This window comes from Cnephaeus nilssonii, assembly GCF_951640355.1.
Source record: "Cnephaeus nilssonii genome assembly, chromosome: 5".
Taxonomy (NCBI): domain Eukaryota; kingdom Metazoa; phylum Chordata; class Mammalia; order Chiroptera; family Vespertilionidae; genus Cnephaeus; species Cnephaeus nilssonii.
This window is the reverse complement of record NC_137076.1, coordinates 37,038,536-37,061,116: the sequence shown is the minus strand read 5'-3', so window position 1 is coordinate 37,061,116 and position 22,581 is coordinate 37,038,536. Positions and strand designations below refer to the sequence as shown.

General features: G+C 41.5%; 1 long non-coding RNA gene across 2 annotated transcripts; it reads right to left on the bottom strand.

The window, feature by feature from the left end:
* Positions 1 to 5,549: 5,549 nt before the first annotated feature.
* On the bottom strand, positions 5,550 to 16,114 carry LOC307099373. 2 transcript variants are annotated; one of them, XR_013813521.1, is made up of 5 exons: positions 15,582 to 16,114; positions 13,931 to 14,242; positions 9,209 to 9,273; positions 8,868 to 9,066; positions 5,550 to 7,979 (listed from the first exon to the last, which is right to left on the bottom strand). It is a non-coding gene; the product is annotated as an uncharacterized lncRNA (long non-coding RNA). The 2 variants fall into 2 exon arrangements; XR_013813522.1 differs by lacking the exon at positions 15,582 to 16,114 and having other exon boundaries at positions 13,931 to 14,655.
* Between the last annotated feature and the right edge of the window lie 6,467 nt (positions 16,115 to 22,581).

The window sequence follows — 22,581 nt, the reverse complement described above, 5'->3', positions numbered from 1 at the left end:
CTAATCTTTTCCTTCCCAACTGCCCCAGAGCAGACACTATGCGGCCCTTCCAGATACATCAGCCTTGTCTATCATGGGGAACATTAGTGGCAGAGACTTCTTCCCATTCTCCAGTTGCTTTTATCTGAAACTGGGAATATGAATGGAAACCTGTGGACTCAGTCCCCTGACTCACACCCCCAAAGGACTCCATCTTTTGAGCTTTCTTCTTCATTTTCCAAAATATCTCAGAAGCCACTTAATGAACTCTTACTTATACCCTTTCACCAGAAGGCCTCTGTACTCTGCTGATTCATTCCATCACACATTCAGGGAGATTCCCAAACCAGATGAAATCGCTTTATTGACTCAATCCATCCTATTAAAATCATTGTGCTTTTTTTTTTTCACCACATAAGGACTCTTTACTATCTGAGAGCTTTACATTCATGTAAGTAAATTACATAACCTATTTTCATATAATATGAAAAAGAACTAAGATGCCTTTCATGCAAGCCTATTGATTGTAAAGGTTTCCACTTAGGGCATGATTTGTGAGGGTTTTCCGATTCTGGTGATAGATTTGTGTATATCAAACTGTTTCACCATCCCATGCCTTTGCCATACCCTTGAGTTGTCATGGGGTTAATAGTGCAGTCTATAAGCTTGACACAGAATGAAGCCAATTAGTCTCAATATACTCTCCCAGCAGCTTTCCAAACCCACAACCCTGAAGCCCCAACTTTACCCTAAGTCCTGAATACCGCCAGCTTTCTCTCCCAAACTCTAAACAGCGTTCCTTCTACAGGATAGGGTTCTCTTCTTCCTTCTTGCCTTTCACAAGTAAACCTCCCACCTGTGCTTACTCCCATCTCCTTTTGCCTCCCCAGGTCCTTTGCATCATCAATTATCAGCTCTCATCCTCGCCAGGGACTCCTAACAATGTCTTCAAAGACACATGCACCCAGTTGGGAAAAAAAACTACTTCATGTGTCCCACCACATTCCTCCAGCCATTCTTCCATTTCTGTCCTTCTTGTCTTTGCTATTAACTTCCCAAGCACTCGGTCTTCTCCTTCTAGCACACATAAGCCACACATCATTAATTACTCATTTCATGTCTGTCTTCTCAAGAGAGCTATAAACTCCATAAAGGCAGAGATTAAGTTGTCTTGTTCCAGGCTATAAGCTCAATGCCTAATACAGTGTGGCACATAGTAAGCATTCAAAAATATTGATGATATTGGATTTTTTTCATTTTAATAAGTGCTTTTTTTTTTTTTACCTCTTTCGCCACAATTCCTGAAAATCTGGTTTTGACTTCTACTCTCATGAAATTGTACACTATCAAAAGTGTTATGGTTTGGGGGGTGCCAGAAGCAAGGAGGAATAAATGACAAAAGCATTGGATAGAGGAGTAAAGGAGAAGAAAGGGGGGGGGGGGAGAGAAAGAGAGAGAGAGAGACATAAAACCACCAATATTTAGCCAGAAAACTAAAATTTCAAAACACATGAAGAAATCTAATAAAAATATATAGTTTATACTATCTCAACAATTACTTACAAATCGATAACATTTTTCTCAGCCTTCACTTTTTTGACCTTTAAGAACCTGATGCACTTGAGGCCACTTTCTTTGGGAACCCTCTAGCAAATGGGTTCTCCTTACAGTCCAGTTCCTGAGACTTTTTCTCAGTCTCATTCCTCCAACTTTTATAAATCCACCCCAACCTCCTTGCCTGGGATGTTGTACAAACTCCAATCTCTCCCATCTCAATCCACACTGAACATTATACGAGGCCAGTTTCCCCTGTTCAAAAATTTCCAAGGCCTCCACTGCTTGTATTGCTAAGTCTTAACGCCTTATCCTGGCCCTCAAAGCCCTTCATAATCTATACCTTAATCTCTCTCCAACCATACCTCCCAAATTACTTATAGTCAGCCCAATCTACTTACTAAGACCATGAATGTCTTATATGTTCTTCCCAAGGACTTTGCTTAATGTCAGTTGCCCTGCCTAGAATGCTTCCCCCACCTTTTAGTATATCCAAATATTATTTTTCTTTTTTTCCAAAAATCACACCAAAGTAAAGCAGAGAGCTCTGGTGTTGCTTAGATGTTAGCAATACCATCCTCACTACACACTTATTGGATAGTAGTGCAACCCCAAGAAAAGAATGGTTATTATTCATCTTTTAATATTCAGTCCAGATTACTGTTTCTTCATTAAGGCCCAACAACAACAACAAAAATCCGAAGAATAATGGTGTCCATTTGAACCATTCTTTTGGGAAACCCCCATGGACTTAATTACTTCTTTTCTTTTATTTTGTTAGGTTGGGAATATCTTTGTAATACATTCTAGGTGTTCAAAATTCAAGGGGTATATAAGTAGATACAAAAAAAGTCTTTCTCCTAACCCCATCCTTCAACCAGCTAGGTCCCCTCTTAAAGCAACCAATGTTATCAGCTTTTTGTGTATCCCCCTAAAGATATTTCGTTAAAAGTAACTAAAATGTATTGCTTTTGAATATGGTTAGTATTTTGTATCAAACAAATATTTATCTCCATAGATATTTTATGCTCTATGTACTAACATATTTTTCCCATTTATGGACACTGTGTGCCTTGGCTTATAGATTTTTAAAAATTATTTATAGATTTTTTTTTTTTTTTAGAGAGAGCGAGAGAAATATCAATTTTGCTCCAATTGTTTAGGATTCATTGGTTGATTCAGACACGTGTCAAACCTGCAACCTTGGTGTATCAGGATGACAGTGACCAGTTGAGCTGCCCAGGCAGAGCCTTGGCTTTTTTATAGAAATGTCTGTCACAAATATTCCTCGATTGTGCCACTTTTTCTTCCAAGTTTGAAAGAGACTATTCAATGGTAAGACTGAATCTCCACTGCCTTCCTCCGTAATGAAGAAGGATAAAAAAGTAAGCAGTAGGTTTTTTCCAAACACTTCCTCCCCATACACAGCCTTGAAAGGAAAATTAAAGCACGACTAATCACTTATGCAGATGTGCATTGTTTTACTGCCATAGTTTAATGTGTTCCAGATAAGGCACATATTACCCTATTTCCTTTGGTTCTGATACATCTGCTGATACAAAGATGAACAGAATCACTGATTTGTAATGGATGATTCTGTTTCATTTTAGAATCTCTCATTTCTGCTTTCCAAAGTTCGCTGAATGTATGTTTGCACTGAAATTTTTGTTTCATGATTCTGTCCATCTCCATTTCACCTTGCACATATTAGGAATGACAGGAGAGCCCACCCACCTTGTGACTACTTCCTAAAAGCCCTATAGTTTCCTATAATTATGTTAAACATATATACCAAACTCTGAAATGATAAAGCTCCAAAATGGTGTTTTTTATTTATTTAAAGTTATAAAATAATACTTAAAGGTCAAACACTGGAATCAAAATAAGTTTCATTCAAAGTTAAACATTGGACCTAGCCATACTAACTTAAATTGTTACTCAATGCATAATGAATTATATATTTGTAATAAAATGGTTTATTTGGTCAATAGAGAATCAAAGCTGATAAGCTAGAACCCCTCAAAATTCATTAAAGTGTCTTCAACTATCAGACTGGCTATTTTCAATAGATCAAAATTATTACATAGGTGCCAGATATTCTCTTAACTTCATACTATACAAAACAGCAACTTAATGTATACTCCATACATGACCCTTGAATTCTTTCTGATTAATCTTATATTTAAGTCAATATCCAGGGTTTAAATATTAATTATAAAGTCCCAATTTTTATTAGGAAAAAAAGTATCTTGAACCAATAAATAAAATTCCATGTTCAAAAAGTTAGTCTAGATTATTTTTATCTATACCAGCACTAATACTTTTAAAAAATTATTTTTTTTTTCTTAGAACACAATAGAAAGTACTAGCATTGTAGGCTTAAGAATTATAGTAACTCATTAAATCACCTGGTTTATGCTATTTTCCTTAATGGCATATTTCCTTTCCAACTAAACACAAACACACACACAAACAATATTTTCAAAAGTTTACTTTTATTCCGAAGGGCACTTCACCTAGAATAGTCTCATAAATACAAAATTCATGGTAAATTATAAAATATGCAGGTGTGAGTGAGATCAAGTGGGCTTCAATAATTCTGATCCATCACAAAGATTGGGTTTCTTTACTGTCCTCCACTTTGATAAACTTTGTTTGGGGTTTTATTTCAAACTTTGGGTCTATATTATCAGCTAATATATTTAAATATTTACCAGCTAAGAAATTAAGTAACAGTTAACAGTTAAACATATTGCTCAAGTGAGATGGTATGACACTGTTAAGGCAGGTTGGAAGCACTTAGTTTTGAAAGGCATGATATATAGCTAGGGAAGTGAGTGTACCCAAATAATTACTCTGTCTTTGAAAGAGTGGCCTATTTATAAGTGAATAGCCAATGAGATTGAGGTAGTAGTTGTCAAATTTACAGGAAGTAATTAAAGGAGCAGAGATTCTCTTCTTTTACTGGTTGTTTCTGGATTCCATAGAGATTATGAAGAGAGACAAGAAAAATGACAGAGCAAGCCTGAACAGCCCATCAAACTTTCTACTAAGAAAATTGTTTTCCTCCATGGATAAACTTTCCAGTTAACAAACACTTGCTGCTTTTATGTTATACTGTATTGATTGTGATTTTGCACACAAAAATGTTTGATTTCTACATCTTAATGAAAACACGGGGATGTTTTTCCCCAAGAGACTCGTTCCCTATTTCACCAGCATTTTGTAATCCTCTCCGTCTTCAGCTCCTTTGGTTTGCTGCCATCTGGCCTTGTGCCTTTGATTTTGTGAATAAGGTCCCCAATTGTTTCTGCAGCTGTTATCAGTGCAGTCTGCCCTGTTGCAAATGGAGGAAACAGAAAGAAAAAAAAAAAATCTCCACAACTTACACAACATTTTATTCCTGTGGCTCTCTTCCCAGGCCCCGATTGTGATTATCTAGTGTACATTCCTCAACACAGATGCTGACATTACTACACCCTTGGTTCAAGGAAGATATAAAAGTGAACCCTTTCCAGTAATCATTATTTATAAGCGTATTCATTAATCTATGAATGTGACATCTAATAATTCTATTCACATTACATACTAGTATATGTATGATTGTTTTCATTCATGGTCATGATAATGCTTCTAATTATACAATTTCTCTCTTGTTCCAACTAGTTGTTTCCTATGTCCACAATGATGTCTATATCTTCATATTGACCTCCTGCAAAATCCTAATGTTCAAATTGTACTCCCAAGAGCCCAGAGGGAAGAAGTAAAGATGTTGAGGGTGGTGAGCTGCTGCTGGCCAGTTCTCCGTTATAGACCCATCACCCTCTTTCAACCAGGGCAATTCTTTCTTCGTTCACTTCGTGATTGGGCTTCCAGGTGAAATTGCATTTGAAATACAAGTTTCACTGTAAATTTTTTAAAATATATTTTTATTGATTTCAGAGAGGAAGGGAGAGGGGGGGAGAGAGAGAGATAGAAACACCAATAATGAGAGAGAATCATTGATCTGCTGCCTCCTGCACGCCCTCCACTTGGAGTCGAGCCCGCAGCCCTAGCATGTGCCTTTGACCAGAATCAAACCCGGGACCCTTCAGTCCGCAGGCTGATGCTCTAACCACTGAGCCAAACCAGTTAGGGTTCACTATAAATTTTGAGGATAACTGAATTCACTCACTATTGTGGAAAGGGGCAGGTTACTTCAGACAATAGATAAGATAGTATTGTAGTTGAAAAGGCCTTTATTAGAAACTTCCCCCGAAATATCTGCCCTTGTGGCAAAGCCACCTAGAATTTCCATTCCCAGTCCCACCTCTTTTTAAGCATTGAAAACATTAATTTCAGGGGAATTATAATAGGTTGGACAGGAGAACACATTAAGCCATCCATCAGCACTTCCATATGAATAAGTTTATGTACTGACTCTTGGGCCTGGAGGAAAAAAACTGGTTAAGTTTTTTTTGCAGGTGGAGTTGGGGATAGAGAAATGTTTTCTAGGTCACCACTTCAGGGAACTGTAAGTTACTCTGTCATTGGGAAGTGAAGGGGACAAAAAGCTATGGAACCCTGAGCAGTAGAGGGCAGTGATAAGAAACCTAGGCTCTGAAAGCTGAGCCATGACAGCCAAGGGCTGATGCCCAGAAAAGGGTGGGGGCAGTTCTCATCTGACCCTCCCCTTGGGCATAGAGCTCCTACCTCCAAATCCAGAGATTTTCTTTTCTGACATGGCTACTTTATTCTTCTGATTGTGTCAACTATAAATACTTTTGTCTTAATTGAATTTTACTCTAAAAGGATTCCGTTGTCACCAATACCAATAACAGTGCCTAACATAGATCCATCCTGAGTTCTGTCTCTTTCATAAAACAGGTCCATTCTTCCCCAATTCAGGCAAGAACGTTCTCAAATCTACGCCCACAATTCGTTATACACATTGACATGCAGCGCCCCTGTGTTTTACGTAGGAAGTTATTCCTCTAGGATACAAAGGTAAAATGTAATACCATAAATTCCCCAAGGTATGCACAGTGTATTTAACTCCCACAATTGGTCAAATGAACGGGCAAATGGCCTTCTGGGTCTAGTTTTTACATTACATCAAGGTGATAAGTAAAATTGAGTTAGAGCAATGACTCGGTATGTGTAAATTATTATTCCACACCCCCAGGCCTGCACTGGAGGAAGTTTCCTTTAAGCATACCTCCGTACACACACAAAATCACTAACTGAGGGTGAGCCCTGGCTCATTCTAAAGCCAAGTCTGCAGGACTTACGAAGGAAGGAGGCAGCAAAGACCGGATTTTAGAAACACTGTATAAAGTTCCAACAGAGGTTACCTTCAGATGAGAGTGACAGCTGAAGGAGAGGTGGCAGGGAGGGTTAATAAAATGCCACCAGAAACTCTCCCAAGAGTGTTCTTACCAGCCGTCCCCACATTTGTCTATGAAATTTGCAAATACACACAGTAGACTTGCTACCATTCTATACATAGTAGAGCTCACATGCATTTTCCCTGTCCTGCGGGCTGTGACCCCTGAACACTCTGGGACCCAACAGAGAGTCAGCCAGGATGCTACTTAAGGCTGGAGAAAAGCCGGCTGGACCCCAATGCTTTTTAGGCTCCTCTGGGAAGGGACCCTGTGAGGTCTCACAACTGTGCCCGTGTTGGCGCGCACTTTGTGTCCGGTTCACAGTTCGCGTAGCCTGGTCCAGACACCGGAGTTGGATGTTCCCGCAGGTGAGAGCTCTCTCTCCTGCATTGACCTTGTGTGCCTTGTTCTGTAGAAGCTAGCCCGAAGCGCAAACACCTTTCTAAAGTCGTGCGCACTAGCCAGGGTGCAGACACGAATGCCTTGCTGATTTAGCCATTCCTTTGATGATCAAATAAAATCAAGCCTGCTCCCCGCTCTTTGATGTGCGGCTTCGTCCAGGTTCTTAGGGCTGCCGGCCTGAGGCATCCCGATGACTTACTGCCCGCGTCCCAGTCCCCGCGCGTCCCCCAAGGTACCTATGGTCGCGGCAGCCTTTGCCTGCGCGTTCCACGTTTCTTTTGTTAAGGCTCCATTTACACAAATTACTTCTTCCTTTCATTAAGTAACCAGGATTTATTTTCTTTACTCTCTGTATCAACCAGGCACACATCCACTGCTGTGGAACCAGTCAACGTTTTGTGTTCTTATTTATTTTTATTTCTGACGGAGGTAGGTTCAAATCAAATGGCAAAGGCAGAGAAAATAATCAAACAGCTCGCGGTGGGCTCCTTGCTTTTGTTTTCATCCCAGTTTTCCTTTGCGGATCTTTTTCATTCTCTTCTTTATCAAGGGCCAATGAAATCCTTGTGAGCAGCGAGTGCAGGCGGTGGCAAGGAGGCTGGGCGAAGTCTCTCAGGCCCTGAGACTTCCTTGCCCGGCTGTGAAATGGGCAACTTCCCTTCCCACTGAGAAGGCTTTCTCGAGAGAGAGAGAGAGAGAGAGAGAGAGAGAGAGAGAGAGAGAGAGAGAGAGAGATTGAGACAGCTTCCAGCAAAGTAAGTCAATGCTTGGAGAAACCCGGCCAGTCCTGATGGCCATTGAAGAGCTGCTAATTCTTCCCCAACCAACACCTGTGTCCCCTGGGCGCAGGCGCAGAGTGCATCCCAGGTGGGTAGAAGATCCAAGCACAGCCCTGGTGGAGACAGAAAACCCTCTCTCACTGAGGAACGTGACCTTGACCTGCTTTTTGTTTTGAAGTTGGCCTGGTGTCACGGAAGATCTATGGAGCCAAGATTCCTTAGAGGCTACTAAACGGACTGAATTGATCACTCCAGGAGTTGAATAACGACCAACACGAGCTGGAGTGGCATGAAGTGCCCTTCTCCCCAAGGCCATCCAGATGAAAATGGGCTTCTAAGGGGAGAGAGGAGGAGGGTGTGGTTACCTGCTATACAGGGCAGCGTGCAGAGCAGCGGGTACACTGTGGGGAGCCTCGGAAAGGAAGGCAGGTGACTTAAACTGCACATAATAAAGAAACCACTGAGGTGACAGAGAGGTTTCAACCAGGTGCCTCTATTAAAACCACATCCGCTCAGTGCCCCGCCCAAGGTGAGTCTGAAACATATCAACCTGATCCTCCCCGCTGGAGCGGAAGCTCTAGGAAAGATTTGGTGTAGGTTTTTTTTTTGTTTGTTTTGTTTTTTAATGCTGTGTCCCCAACCCCTAGACCAGTAGGCATTAAATAAATATTTAATTGAATGGTAGAGCATTAAAAGTCACCCCCTGCCCCTCCCCCCCCTACCATGAAGCAATGGGATTTACAAACCAACACCAGTGACAGAAGACAGAGAGAGGTTCTCTACTCACAGTTCTGGTAAGATCTGGCCACCCAGGAAAATTAATTCTGACTCAACAACATCTTCATCGCCTCTTTACAATAAAGGGAAGCCAAGTCACACGTGGATGGGGGTGGGGTGGGGGGAAGGCCTGGGTGGGGGAGGGGAGGGAGTGCTCCTAAGGACTCTTCCTCGGTTTCCTGGACAGAAGAGATCCAGAGATCCGGGAACTGTGGGCACAGAGAGAAGCAACACAAACATTAGCATTATAAGCGCAAACTACAGAACCTTCACACTATTGTCTAAGTAAAAGAAGTGCATTCATGCAAAATACAAACTGTTAAATGGATTTTTTCGGGGGAAAGGCTCTACCTGGCAAGAGAATGTTGATCTGGGTCCTTAGGGCTGAGACTCAGGAGGCTGCCCTGCTCTGGCTCCTGTGGAAAGAGACTGTGGTTCTCGGGGCGCTCAGAGACTAGCCTAGAGGGTGGACACCCTCAAAGCAACACCTAGGAGTGGCCGCCGTGTTCGGTTCTGGGGCCCCCGCTGGTCCCGGGTGGCCTTCGTCTCACACCCTGCCCGAAGCCCTTTGCCTCTGAGGCCATCGCGAGCAGAAAAGAACCTCCCCCCGACCTGGGTTCCCCGGGCTGGGTTCCCCGGGCTGGGTTTCCCAGCGTGCGGCCTGGCCAAAGGGAAGCTTTTGGCTCTTCCGCAGGCCGGGCCTCTTTCGGAACCAGGACCATTCACACTTCCCCTGGGTTCCGTCCTGCCCCTGAGGGCTGAAGGGGCCGGTCGGGCCGGATTAGGAGCTGTTGCCGACCCCAGCTCCGGCCTGCCACCGGATGCAGGGTCCCTGTGGGTGTGCCCAGCTCCAAGCGCAGGGCGCCCAGGCGCCGGGGTCGCCATCCTCGCTTTTTTTTTTTTTTTTTGATGCCAAGAAAAAAAAGCACCTTTGGAATTCATCCTTCCGCCGGTGGGCAGAGGAGCGTGTGGGGAGAGCCGGAGTCCAGGGTGGGGGGCTGCGGGGGAGAGGACCTGGAAAAGGGGAAACGCGCCGTCTGCTGACCTGGGGTGACTTGGCTTTGATTTTCAAAGGCAGCGAGATGGGGTGGTCTCGGTCCCCCCTAGTCAGTGGCTCAGATTGATCCTGGAGCTAGTTACGGGTGTTAAACTGGTACGCGGGTGGGGCAATTCATTAGGCAAGAAATGGATTAGTTGTTTATTATCTATAAACATTCCGACCACAGCGACCAATCATAAAACCGCGGAAGGGCCTATAAAATAAAGCGGCAGCGAAGCCTCCGTGTGGGCAGTGCGGGCTTAGCAATTGTTCTCGGCGAGAAAGGGTCCATCCGAGCGAGAAAGGGAAAGGGGTGGGAGGCCACAGGAAAGCGACTTGTCGGAAAATAACTTCGATTTCTCTAAGTTGAACGGGGAGGGGGGAAAATTGAGGTGAGTTGGCAAAGGATGAAGAGAGAAAGGAAGAAATGAGGGGCGGGTCATTAGGGAGGTTGGTACCAGCAATAAAAGCTATTGATTAAACGGAAGAGCAATTTAGTCTTCGGTTCTTGATGAAATACCAAGTCACTAAACCCTGAATGCAGCCTAATACTATTTTATGGAGGGAAAACAAGTTTAAAAATGGCCTCTCTCTAGGATTAGAAATTCACTTTGGAGCATGGCTTTAAATTCTTTTTAAAATTCTCATTTGGGATACAACATTTCCTAATAGGAGCTAGTATCAAACAATTAAGTGCTGTTTAAAAGTATAAAGTCTGATGGTTGGGTTTTTTTTTCCCCACTAAAATAGCTATTTTGCTTCGTTAGGTATTACTTAAGACAAGCTTTAAACTCTCATTGCTTATTTGATATTTTAATGTACTAGAAACAGTGGTCAAATACTGATGCTGATTTCCTAATTACTAATTCAAGAATATTGTCAATTTGATTCAGAACCTAATATTTAGAAATCAAGTTTTGGGTAAAATGCTTAAATACAGTTTAACAAATGTATTGGTTTGGAAACGTATGATAAATAAATTTTAGAATCTTGTTACATACACACACATCAGAGATTTTCTGTTTCTTAGATTTTAAAAACTTTTTTATTGAAGTATAACAATCCAAAAAGAGACAAAAATCATAAGTGAATGCTTGATAAAGAATTTAAAATAATACTTCTCATCTAACTACCTAAAGAAAAGAGCATTACAACACCCCGGACTAGCCCCTCATTTAAAAAATATATATACATTTATTAGATTTTTGTTTGGGAGTGTTTTGTTTTCTTAAAAAATAAGTTGCCCATCAAGTGCTCAGATTTCTTTTCAATGCCAGTATGGAGGACTTTTCGCCCCTGAGGATTATCTTCAAGAAAATAAAAATGAAATGCTTTGAGCTCTCCTGTGTTGAGGGGGGAACAAGAACGGGCTCGGGGTCTTTTTCCCCCTCCCTCTGGTAACACGCACCCTCCCCCCAGCTTTCCCTACTCCGCTTGGAGAGACATAACAAACAAACGATTACATGTTGAAAAACACATCTGAAAACAGAAAGGTCACGTTACTACCGAGTCCTGGGAAACATTAATCTGGTGTTTGGAAAACAGTTGACAGTTGAAGGTTGGGGTTTCTTTTCTATTCTTGGAGGGATTGAGAGGGAGGGAGGAAGGGAGGTGGGGGGGAGAGGGAGAGAGAGAGAGAGAGAGAGAGAGAGAGAGAGAGAGATCATTTGAATGAGAATGAAAAGGTAGAGAGCAATAAATACTTTGTGGCCTCTTCTGAAATAAAGGCTTGGGGGGAGGCGGGAGCACTACCAACTCTCTAACAAAAAACAAACAAACAAAAAACAAAAACAAATAAAGGAAACTACAGGGACAAAGAGACTCTGAGGAGGCTCGAGTTCGCCCAAGAGTGGAGGTGTGTGAGTGTCTTTTCCTAAAGCAACGAATGTGAATAGTGAGAAATCATCGCGATAACGTCAAGCCCTGAACGCCCGAGGGGAGAGTCCACTGGACGAAAACCAGTCCCTTTTCTAATAGCAGCCTCTGAGAAGGTGAAAGTTGATTGCCTGACCGCTCGCCTCTCTGTGGCGTTTCGCTAAGCCCGCGCGCACCCCACCCCCTCCTCCCCCAGGTCCCCCAGTCGCCAGCTCCGCGCGCGCGGAATTCCTTTCCCTGCCCTTGGACGGGCGTCTGGAACCCAGCGCCCAGCGGCCTAAGCGCCTGGGAGGTGAGCTGGGTGTCTCGCACCCTGACGTCGGTCTGCGATGCCTCCTCTCTGGATGTGTGGGGTAGAATGGGAAAGAAGACCTGGGGTGCGTTCCTGGGGCCAGTAACTGGAAATACCACCTTGAAACCTAGACCGAAAAACTGCTGTGACAGCAAAGAGTTAACCCTTCTTTACAGGCATCCTCAGATCCGACCTCAGGAACCCAGAACGGATCGGAGAGGCGGGATGGTGGAGGGGGCAGGCAGGGAGAGCGGGGATCCAGAGGCACGGGATCCAGCGGCAGTGTTCCCTGGGGCTTTCTGTGACCGTGAGAATGCCGCTCTGATCGGGACGGGCTCAGGGGTCCCTATCACTAAATGAAATCCGGTGATGCGCGCTCTTACATGCTCTGACTGATGGACACTAATCTGGCCAGGGCGAGCCGAACCTTCTGCCCCAGCCCCCTTGGCGTGACTGTTCCAAGTGCAAATGCGTATTTGGAGCCAAAGGAGACTCTCCTGCAAAGATTCCGAGCGAATCCCTCCGTCCAGGTCGGGAAATTTCGCGCCGAGCCGGGGCAGGTAGGGATCCCGCCTGGGGCCGCGGCGGCCAGGGCGCGCGGGATCGCTCTGCCCCTGCCGGCTCGGCCGACAGTGATTTATGCGCTGGTGACACAAGTCGGCGGTCAACCTGGACGGCTAGCCCGTCTTGGGGAGCTGCGGCGGAGGGAACGCAGGACTGCTCAGCCCAGAGGACGCTTCCGTCCTGCACGCGGAGCCCCAGCCTCCCCACCCGGCGCTCCAGGGCGCGGAGTTTCCAGCTTTCCCTGCTTCGGTGGATGCTACTTGAATTCAAACCCCTTGATGAACGGAACCCCCATGTCCACGCTTGGATCCGTCTGGCCGAGTCTGGTGTGGGTCCTGGCGGCCGCGGGCTGCTCCGGGTGCGAGCTGCTGCGAGGCCACCGCGCGCCGAGGCCCGGCGAGCGGACGGTGGGAACGAGCCGCCCTAGAGTTCAACGCGAACCGCCTAGGAATCGGTGGAGGGAGGAGGGCCAGGCCGTTTGCCTCGGGAATGCATTATCCTTGATCATTTATTTTAAGACGTGAACTCCTCCAGAACCCGGCAGCTGCTGTGGCCGTAGCCCCCACTCCAGGCAAGCGGCCAAACTGTGCTCTCTATGAAAGATCGAGACTGGTTCCATCCGGTTACAAACACACTTATTATTTTTTTTTTCCCCCTAGCCAGCCGGTGAAGCGCGCCTCTCGCCATTCACAATTCTCAGCACCGAAGCGTGCGCACCCTCCCCAGACGTCGCCCAGCGCACGCCTCCTCCCGGCAGGTCTCGGGTGGGACCTTCCAGGTCCTTTCCCAGCTCCTTTCTCCACGCAGCAGATGAATACACTTTATAAGTATTTCCGAACCAAAGCAGACGACTAAGAAAGACTGCAAAGAATTGAACTGGAGTCGTCCGGCAGCAATGGTTTGGAGGAATTGTCCCTGGAGACTGAGAGAGGGAAGGGGCTTATCCCCCCGCCCCGTACAATTCACTCTACTTCTCCCAACTTTGTGGTCCACCTGGTTCCAGAGAGCGAGGCGGACACGGTCTGGAAACGGAATGGGGCGGAACGTGCCGCTCCTCTCCCGCCCTCCAGAGCTAGGTCCCCCAACGCCACCTCCGCCACCGGCCCCGCCGCGGACACCCAGCCCGGGATCTCGGGGCGCCAGGCCCTGCAGAAGAGAGACAGAGATAAAGGATGCGATAGAGGGGCCTGGAGGGCTCCGCGGAGATAAGGTCCGGGAATCTAGCAGGAATTCCGCCCGCTTCCCGGCTTTGCCTCTGTTTATACCACACCGTCCCGCCCCCACACCCCCTCCCAACACACACCTGGAGGCCGAGGAAGCGCCCGCGGGAGACAGTCGGGGCGGACTCTCCATCCCCCCCCCCCCCCCAACTCCCAGGCGATCGGAACCGCTTACAGTCACTCCATTTGCTAAGTTTTGGTGGAAGATGCGGATGAGACCGTCATTAATATTGCGCATCAAAGCTCAGAAGGACGTAACCCTCCCTTATTCATAAATATTACTCCGAATATGTTAAGGACGTTAAGTGACTTTTCTTCCTTTTTGGAATCTCCCGGGGTACACCTACGACGCTGAAGGAGATCGGGGTGGTTGGTGCTAGTCACGTGCCAGAACACTGTTAAAGTGAAAGGGAAAAAAGGAACGAGGAGTTTTTTTTAAAAGAACACAACAAAACGCTCACAGAATTTTATGGGAACAGTTACAATGAAGAAACTGCTTTTCCAATTTAATAAAAATGTAGTTCTTTTCGTCGTTTGCACAGCTTTTCTCAGTTGATGACGTTTGGTTGTAAAACTTAACTTTCCAGAAAAAAAAAGATTGCTCCCCTAATCAAATTATAACGCCAGGGCAACAAATAGTATATTTGGCTTTTAAACACACGCAGTTATTTTTAAACAAAATGTTTTTAACTACCTGGGACATATACAAAACACTGAACATGGTTTTATTTTAGAAATTATCATAATACACCCCCTTCTAAGAAATAGGAATTTACCCCCACTTGAACCAAGAAAGAACAACTAACTCTTTGGGATAAATATTTTTTTCTTAATTCCTAGATGTGGATTGGAAAGTAATAAAATGAATATTTGCAAGAAATCATTAAATGTCAAGATTAAAATGCTGTATAATTTTCCTAGTAAAACATAACTTACATTTCATAACATGTGAAACTCATTTATAAATTTTACACTTAGGAAACATAATTCACTTATGTCATATATATTTTGTAGCAAAATGGAAGTCTTAGTGTTTAAGCACATATTGTAATGTCACTTACTTTGATTTATTTTGTATCTTTTAAAAACCCTTCTTCCAAATGAAAGATCTTTTTCTTTAAATAGCAAATTATATAAAAGTATAAAATCTGGAGGAATTAGCTATTTGAAAATCTTTTGACAACTTTAGAGATTATGTTTGTTGTTTTTTTCTCTTTCTAACTTACATAACTTACATATTTGAATATATATTTGTGTGACCACATAAGTCATGCATATTAGGCAGGAAAAATTAATTTTGAAACTCATTTATTTTAAAAATGTTACACATAGTTTGAGATGAGTAAACTAAATTTAGATTTTTTTTGTCACAATGATAGAACAAATATTAGTACTATATTGTTGATATTAAAAGGCAAAACCTTTTAGCCTGTGAAAATCACCCACCTACTTTCTTTTGATTTAAAAAAAAGTATATTGAATTCTTTGGTCAGGCTCTATAAAACCAGTGTCCTCGGTAGCCTTTTATTATAAATATTAATATTCAGATTATAGAACTAGCTTTATTCCATTTAAGGAGAACTTTTGAGAAACACAAGCATTGAAGTGAAAAGACAGTTTCCCCACATATTCACACTCTAAACTTCCTATCCTCAGGGCAGCAGAAATAATCCTTTTATTCCATTAAAATGGTCACTAACCTTATAAAGATAAAAGAATGTTTTAATCTCTTACCTGAAGGAGTCTTGTCAATGTAGCAGGAACTGAAATTGGGACTGTTCTGTGTTGTCCATTACAGTACAGGGCTCTGTGCTGTTTTGCCTTTGTGAAGGCTGAAGTAACAATGTATGACTATTGCCTCCTGGGACCCTTAGGAAAATGAAATAGATAGCTGGTTCAAATAAATGCTCTAGACCTTCACCCAGGGATATTGTAGAGAAAAACAAATGATTTCACAAACACTAAAAAATAATTGAAAAGTTGTTCTGTAATTTGTTTTTCTTGTGTATGTTATTTTGTATGTACCTATGAATGCTATGTTCAATCAATAGATATATAAGAAATGACTTTTAAAATGTTATTTAAACCTCTATTTTTTTTTCAGAGCAGCAAAAATCACCTTAGAAGCAACTTCTACTTTTGAAGTCATTGGAATGTGTATATTTTAATTCATAATGCAACTTTCTCATCCTAAAAAATTTTAGGCTTCTTAAAAACTGGCATTTTAAATTTTTCTGTTGTTTAGTAAGTTATGTATGTAAGGTTGGATTTCCTATAGATTCTGTCAAAATAAAGTCACTGTTTGGGATTTAATATTTATTTAGATGTGTATGTATATTTGTTTAAAACTATGAACTCTGAAGAGAGTTTTAATTCTATGCAACATAAATGAGTTTTATTAACATATATATATAGTTTCAGCTTAAAAGAACCAAGATTGTATATTAACAATGTATTATCAAAACCTATAAGGATATTGCCAATCTAATATCAGCTTGATTTGCAAACATACCAATTAAGTTCTTTCAATTAACCATAGGTATACTGTTATATGTTGTCTGTATACATATTTTGCTGATTTTAGAATAGAAAATAATCCTCCCAAGAAATTTGAGGTGGATTACCTAATTATTTTTTTCCAGCCCAAATTTTAAGGTGCTAAAACATAAGCATATGTTTTGTTTTTTAAAATATTTCCAAAAGAAAGTCTCAGAAATCAAAAAGACATTAGAGAAATGCTTTATCTAAAAATTATGATCATTATTTTGCTTTATGAAATCACCAATCTATAGGAGAAATATGTTTAGAAGTCATTAACACTGTTGGTTCTCTGAGTAGAATCATGGAATGCTATTTTGAAAAAGAATAATACATATTCATACATATGCACACACACTCCCTTTTTTTTATAAAAAAAAAGGGGGCTTCATAATTTTTGGCAGCAGAAAAAGGGAATAGCAAGCATCAAAGCCTGAAGTAAGAAGAAAGCTAGTCATGGTTTTCAGGCAAAGGAGAAAGGACATTTCCCAGGGTATCTTTAATTTTATTTGGAGCAGTTGGAGTGAGGAGCGTTAGGTTCTCACTAAACTACCTGCATTATCTGTTTACACTGAGCAATAACATGTTCCTAATGAGCTATGTAGACATAGTTCTAACCCCATAATATAGACCCCACCACCACTTACTTTTTTTTTTCACCACTTACTTTTGAAATAATTTGTAACATTCATTTCAGTTAGGAAACACATTTCCTCAACACCATATTTCCAATTACATTCTCCATAGGACAGTCTTTAAATGGAGTATGAACCCATCATTCATTTAACAACTATTTTTATCTACTAAGTGTCAGGCACTATTCTAGGAGCACCGATGAAGAAAAGAAACAATATCCTTGCCCTGGGTTAGAGCAATTCTTTCTGAAAGTATGGAACTACAGGGGTGGAGTGGGCGGGGAGGGGGGGGGGAGGGGGAATAAAATAAAATCCTGTAGTTTTCCAGTTTTCCACCAGGTGGCGAAATGTGCACAACTGATAGCTTAATATGGATCAAAATTTGGTGCAAAGAATAGAGTATTTCTATGAAAATTTCCACCATATTTTGTTTAAAATGTCTCTTTTGTAACACTACAGTTAATAGCTCATGGTTATAATGCATCTTGTGTTCAGTTTCCTAAAGCATTCCTTGCGAGGGACTCACCCCTTCAAGGAGAGAAGAGTCAGCTGCATTTGACAGAGGCCTCTCTGAAAGATCCCAAGCTTATCTTAAGACATTTTGCTTTTACCCTCCCATTTTTCTCTGTCCCCAGATGTGGGGATTATAGAAATCTGCCTAAAGGACTGAACATCTGGCTTTGCATGGGCCTCCATGAAGCCTTGAGTCTACTGTATTCAAATTCATGTAGAGACACTTAGGTATCACACTGCGATTTGCTTGTATTGTCCCAAACATTAACATCTTAGAATAACATCCATGCTGAAAAGTAGCCAAACATATATGACAATGTATACATACATACAATCATATCTATATTTTGTTTCCAGACTCTCCTTAAGTGTGACCTCTCATTTACATTGAAGGAATAAAATTATTTATTCAGATCTCTTTGGAATAGAATATATTCTAAAATAAAATTAGACCTTTCTTCACCTTCAGACTCCCAAAGAGGTAAAAAAACAAAACAAAAAACTTCCATTCTTAGAAAATGGTTTATATAGGATGTAGAAATACTTTTAGAGTGGTTTAAATGTAGAGTTTGAGATTTTTCCTAATTTCTTACTACCACCACCAGGCCCTTCAAGATATGACCTCTGCCTTCTTCTCTAAAACTTACCTTCCATGGGTTTCCTCATTCATTCATTCATGCATTCCTCAAATATTGACTGACTTTTTCTTGTTGCAATGGCTCTTTTAAGGTACTTGGAATAGAGAAGTAAATAAGACAGTGTATTCCTTCATGAAGCTTACACTCTATTGTACATGGACCGACTTTGTTTTTGTCTCACGGCCTTTACATTTGCTGCTTCCCTTGCTTTGAAACACTCTGACCCATATCTTCTCAGTGATGGATACATTTAGATACATGCATATATCAGGACTCACTAGCCTGTGACCCCTAAACAAAGTCACTTTTATCTCCTCCGAGTGTACTTGTGAAGACTAAATGAGTTAAGGAATACAAAGCCTTTAGCAGAGTAAGCTCAATAGCAGAGTAAGATAAATGTTATCTATTATTTTGATGTCATTATTTATTGCCAATGAAATAGTTCCACGATCTTTCCAGAGATTTCTGAGACTCAGTTCCTTGTCATATTGACCAAACTACAAAATGAGAATTCTAACTTACAGAATCTATTTCCAAGATGCTGAAAGATTATTTCCTGCCAGGGCCAGAGCTCTGCTGTGCAGCGTGACACAAATATCCCTGGCTTAACAGTATGGTTTTTATCATGGATGCTAATTGGAAAATAATTTAGAGATGCTTTTGATTGGAACCAAATTTTGACCCTTTGCTGCATTTACATTCCCACTGCAAAGTGTTTAAACTTTTATTATTGCATTTATCACATTGTATTATAGTCATGGGTAGGGCGACCACACTTCCTAGTTTATGCCTGTTGTCTTGAAGTACCATCTGGTTTTGCATTTTAGCACTTTCAGAAGTGTCCTGGTGTAGACAATAAACTCTGTAGTCCCCCAAGTTATGGGGCAGGTGCCTGGCTGGAGAGGCTGAGGAGCACTGGGGTGGTCCTAAGTCCGGTGTGGGCCTTTGTGAGGAATTGGTGAGTCTGGTTACTCCGAGCTGTCTGGCTGATTTGCATGCAGAGAAGGGCTTTGAGGGGAAACTTAGGCCCTGAAAGCTAAAGGCAGAATCAGTGGAGGAAAGTCAGGAGGGCCTCAGAGACGATGGCGAGGCCCCGAAAGAGAGGGTTCCTCTTCCCACTTCTGTTGAGAAAACATGTGCCTGGACAGGGAGACTTACAGAGAACAGCACCACTTTGGCTCATGTAGAGCTTGTAGTTGTAATAAGTATATTAGGGGATAGCATCCTAGTCAAGGCAATGGGATCTAACCCTGAAGATGCTTTGCAACCCTAAACCTCAGTGAGACGTGAAGACAACTAAACTGGAGTGCCTAAGGACTCAGACATATTCAGGTGGGGGCGAGGGCTGATTCACATGTATCTTAATCAGTGCAAGGTTTAATTTGGTTTGGTATAATTTTAGTTTTGGATACTTCGATTATAGAGTCAATTACAGTCTACCCATTTAAAAAATATTGGATAGGTAGGATGCCTCATGTCCTGGCAAGAGGATTCTTTTCTAAACAGAGTTATTATGAAAGATTCTTTAAATTGAAACATGGTATTTTTTTTATATCTAAGGCATGTTACTAAAGGACTTTAAAATTTTTTTGAATATTTGGTTTGAGAACCCTTGTTAATCAATCTGTTAATTCAACAAATACTTAATTTAGACTTCACTATTTGATGTGCACTGTGCTATTTGAAGTGATCATGACATTGTCAATATACATAGCTATTCCTGTGGCTTAGTCTATCATTTTTATACTGAGGACTCTACCAAAATGTTAGCTTTTATCACCAATCTCTGCTCTATACTACATTTTCTAACTGACTAACTAACTGCTGAATATCACATGATTGTCCTATTTGTACTTTAAATTTAACTGACCAGAGGGGAATTCATTCTCTCCCACTCAAATCCTCTTTCTTGTCACGTTATTCCCAACCCAAGCAAACTTGTCTTTCACTGTGTTCCCTCTCTCTGTGATGGCACCCTCTTCAGACTATTTAGAGTAATTTTTAACTCTTTAATCTTTATGTCCAACAGCCAGTACTTTGCCAAGATGGTTTACCTCCAAAATGTCTCTCACATCTTCCTTATATCATTTCCATTCCCAATAACAATGCTAACGTTCAAGATTTCGATCATTTTTCACTTGCATAATCACAGTAGCCTCTTCAGTGATTTCTTTATACTACATTCTGTTGCATTTCTACTTCATATCTTAGATTGGCTTTAGAAAGATCTTCCTAAATCACAGATCAGAAACAATGCCTTTCTCCGTGACAGTCTCCAATTGCCTACAAAATTAAAGTACCAACTCTCCATGTTAGCAGATTCTTGCTCCAACCTATATTTTTCAGTCTTTTTTCCCCACTAAATGATTGCTCAGACCTTACCCTTGAACTCCAGAAGATCAGTCACTATTCTATGACCCTCATCCACTTTTCTGTTTCCTTGCCGTTGATCAGGCTATTCTCCCACCAAGTAATACCCCTATTAAAATAACATTCATCCTTTCACACTCAGCTAGCCAGTATAAATTGCTCATTCTCTTATTTCTAAAACACTTTCTAAAAAGATCTCTTAACACATTTTCTTCTGCTGTTCATTAAGGTTAGTGATATATAAAATGTACTTGGGGCTCTGCCTCTCTTAATCTCTATAAGTGGTCATGTGACCAAGACACATCCCTTCTCCAGACCTTTGCGACGTTGTGGTGATATATAGAGAGCATTATAGAACTGTATGTGATTATGGTTGCCCTCCTCCCACTGAAGCCCTTGACGACAGGGAGCAGTTTGCTTTATTTTTGTCTCTTTCACAGCACCTAGTTAATTCTCTCCTTGCATAAAATGAGACATTTTTTTTTTTTTAATATAGGACACTTCACAAATTTGGGTGTCATCTTGTGCAGGGGCCATGCTAATATCTGTATCGTTCCAATTTTAGTATATGTGCTGCCCAAGCAAGTACAAAATGAGCCATCTTTAAATGTTTGTTTGCATATTTAAAAAAATATATGTTTTTATTGACTTTTTTAATTTTATTTTTTATAGAGGGAGAGGGAGAGGGAGAGAGATAGGAACACCTGTGAGAGAGAAACATCAATTGGCTGCCTCCTGCATGCTTCTTACTGGGGATCAAGCCCCCAACATGGGCAAGTGTCCTGACTGAGAACTGAATCTGTGACCTCTTGGGTGCATAGGTCGATGCTCAAACACTGAGTCAAACCTGAATAGCCAGGCTGAATATTTAAATTAAAACTTCACCATAATGTAAAATACTGCTCTAAATTCAGGTCATGTTATTTGGTGGCTATCATGAACTTGATTATGTAAGAAGTGAGATTTTCCTTAAACGGTGAGAAAAGCACAAAATTCATCAGAATTATTTTAGGAGAGCAGGCCATGCTTGTAATGTGATAGGCTACATAAAGGTTTTAAATTCATCAATGTAATAATAATTGAAAATATTAGAAACATTCTGAGTCAATGAAAATGGGAGGCAACTGGTGAGGGGCAGAGCAAACATTGTTCAACTTAACAGTATAAAATAAAGAGAAACACGGAAGCAAATACTGGCAAAACTTACTAAAAAGTGACGTTAGCTATCACATTTTAAATATGCAAAGTCATCTCTATTGAGACAAAGATGCATTTGGTTCTTTCAGTCTGAGGCAAAGCATAGCATTTGATTCAGGCAACTTCCCTTGCTTTGATTTCAAAATCATTAGTCAACTTTCTGTAGGCTGCTGAAGAGAGTGAATGATCACATTTGTAAATTATTGCTGTAAGATTTCCTTTAGTTCTGGATTTAAAAAAAATCAATGCTATGAAAAATACATTTGCTTGAAGTGTGTTGACAAAACCAGGTTTCTGAGACTAATAAGACCCAGAACCAACACAACTTCAGCATTCAATAAAGGCTCCTCCCCTAGGAGAGCTGTTACAGGGCCTGGGAGTTCACCTAATCCAACAGGAGCTGAGCCTCGTTCAAGAATTTTTTTCTCTTGCTTATTAATGACAATGGCCATAATCTTCGTGAGATGGCATTTTGGAAAATACTATGTATTATTTTCTTTGTTCCCAGGTTAAGGGACAGAAATCTCCAAAGTGAAATAAAATTAACGGTGAATTCCTTCATGAACACAATTTCCTTCATTACATTTTTAGGGTGGGGGGGGTATGTATTGCAGCACCTAAATTGTAATCATGTGAAAATTCATACACATTGAAAACAGTCTACATAATTTCTCAGAATTTTAGAAATACAATATACTATTTGAAGGCTTCAGGATTGAAAAAGACATTCGCTTTGGAAGAAACTCACAACAGGGCTATGTCATGGGGACAGTCGTGCTGGTATATAGACAGCTGCTTTATTTTCCTCCTTTTATTCTCCTCTCAGTAAGAGCAGCAGCTTTG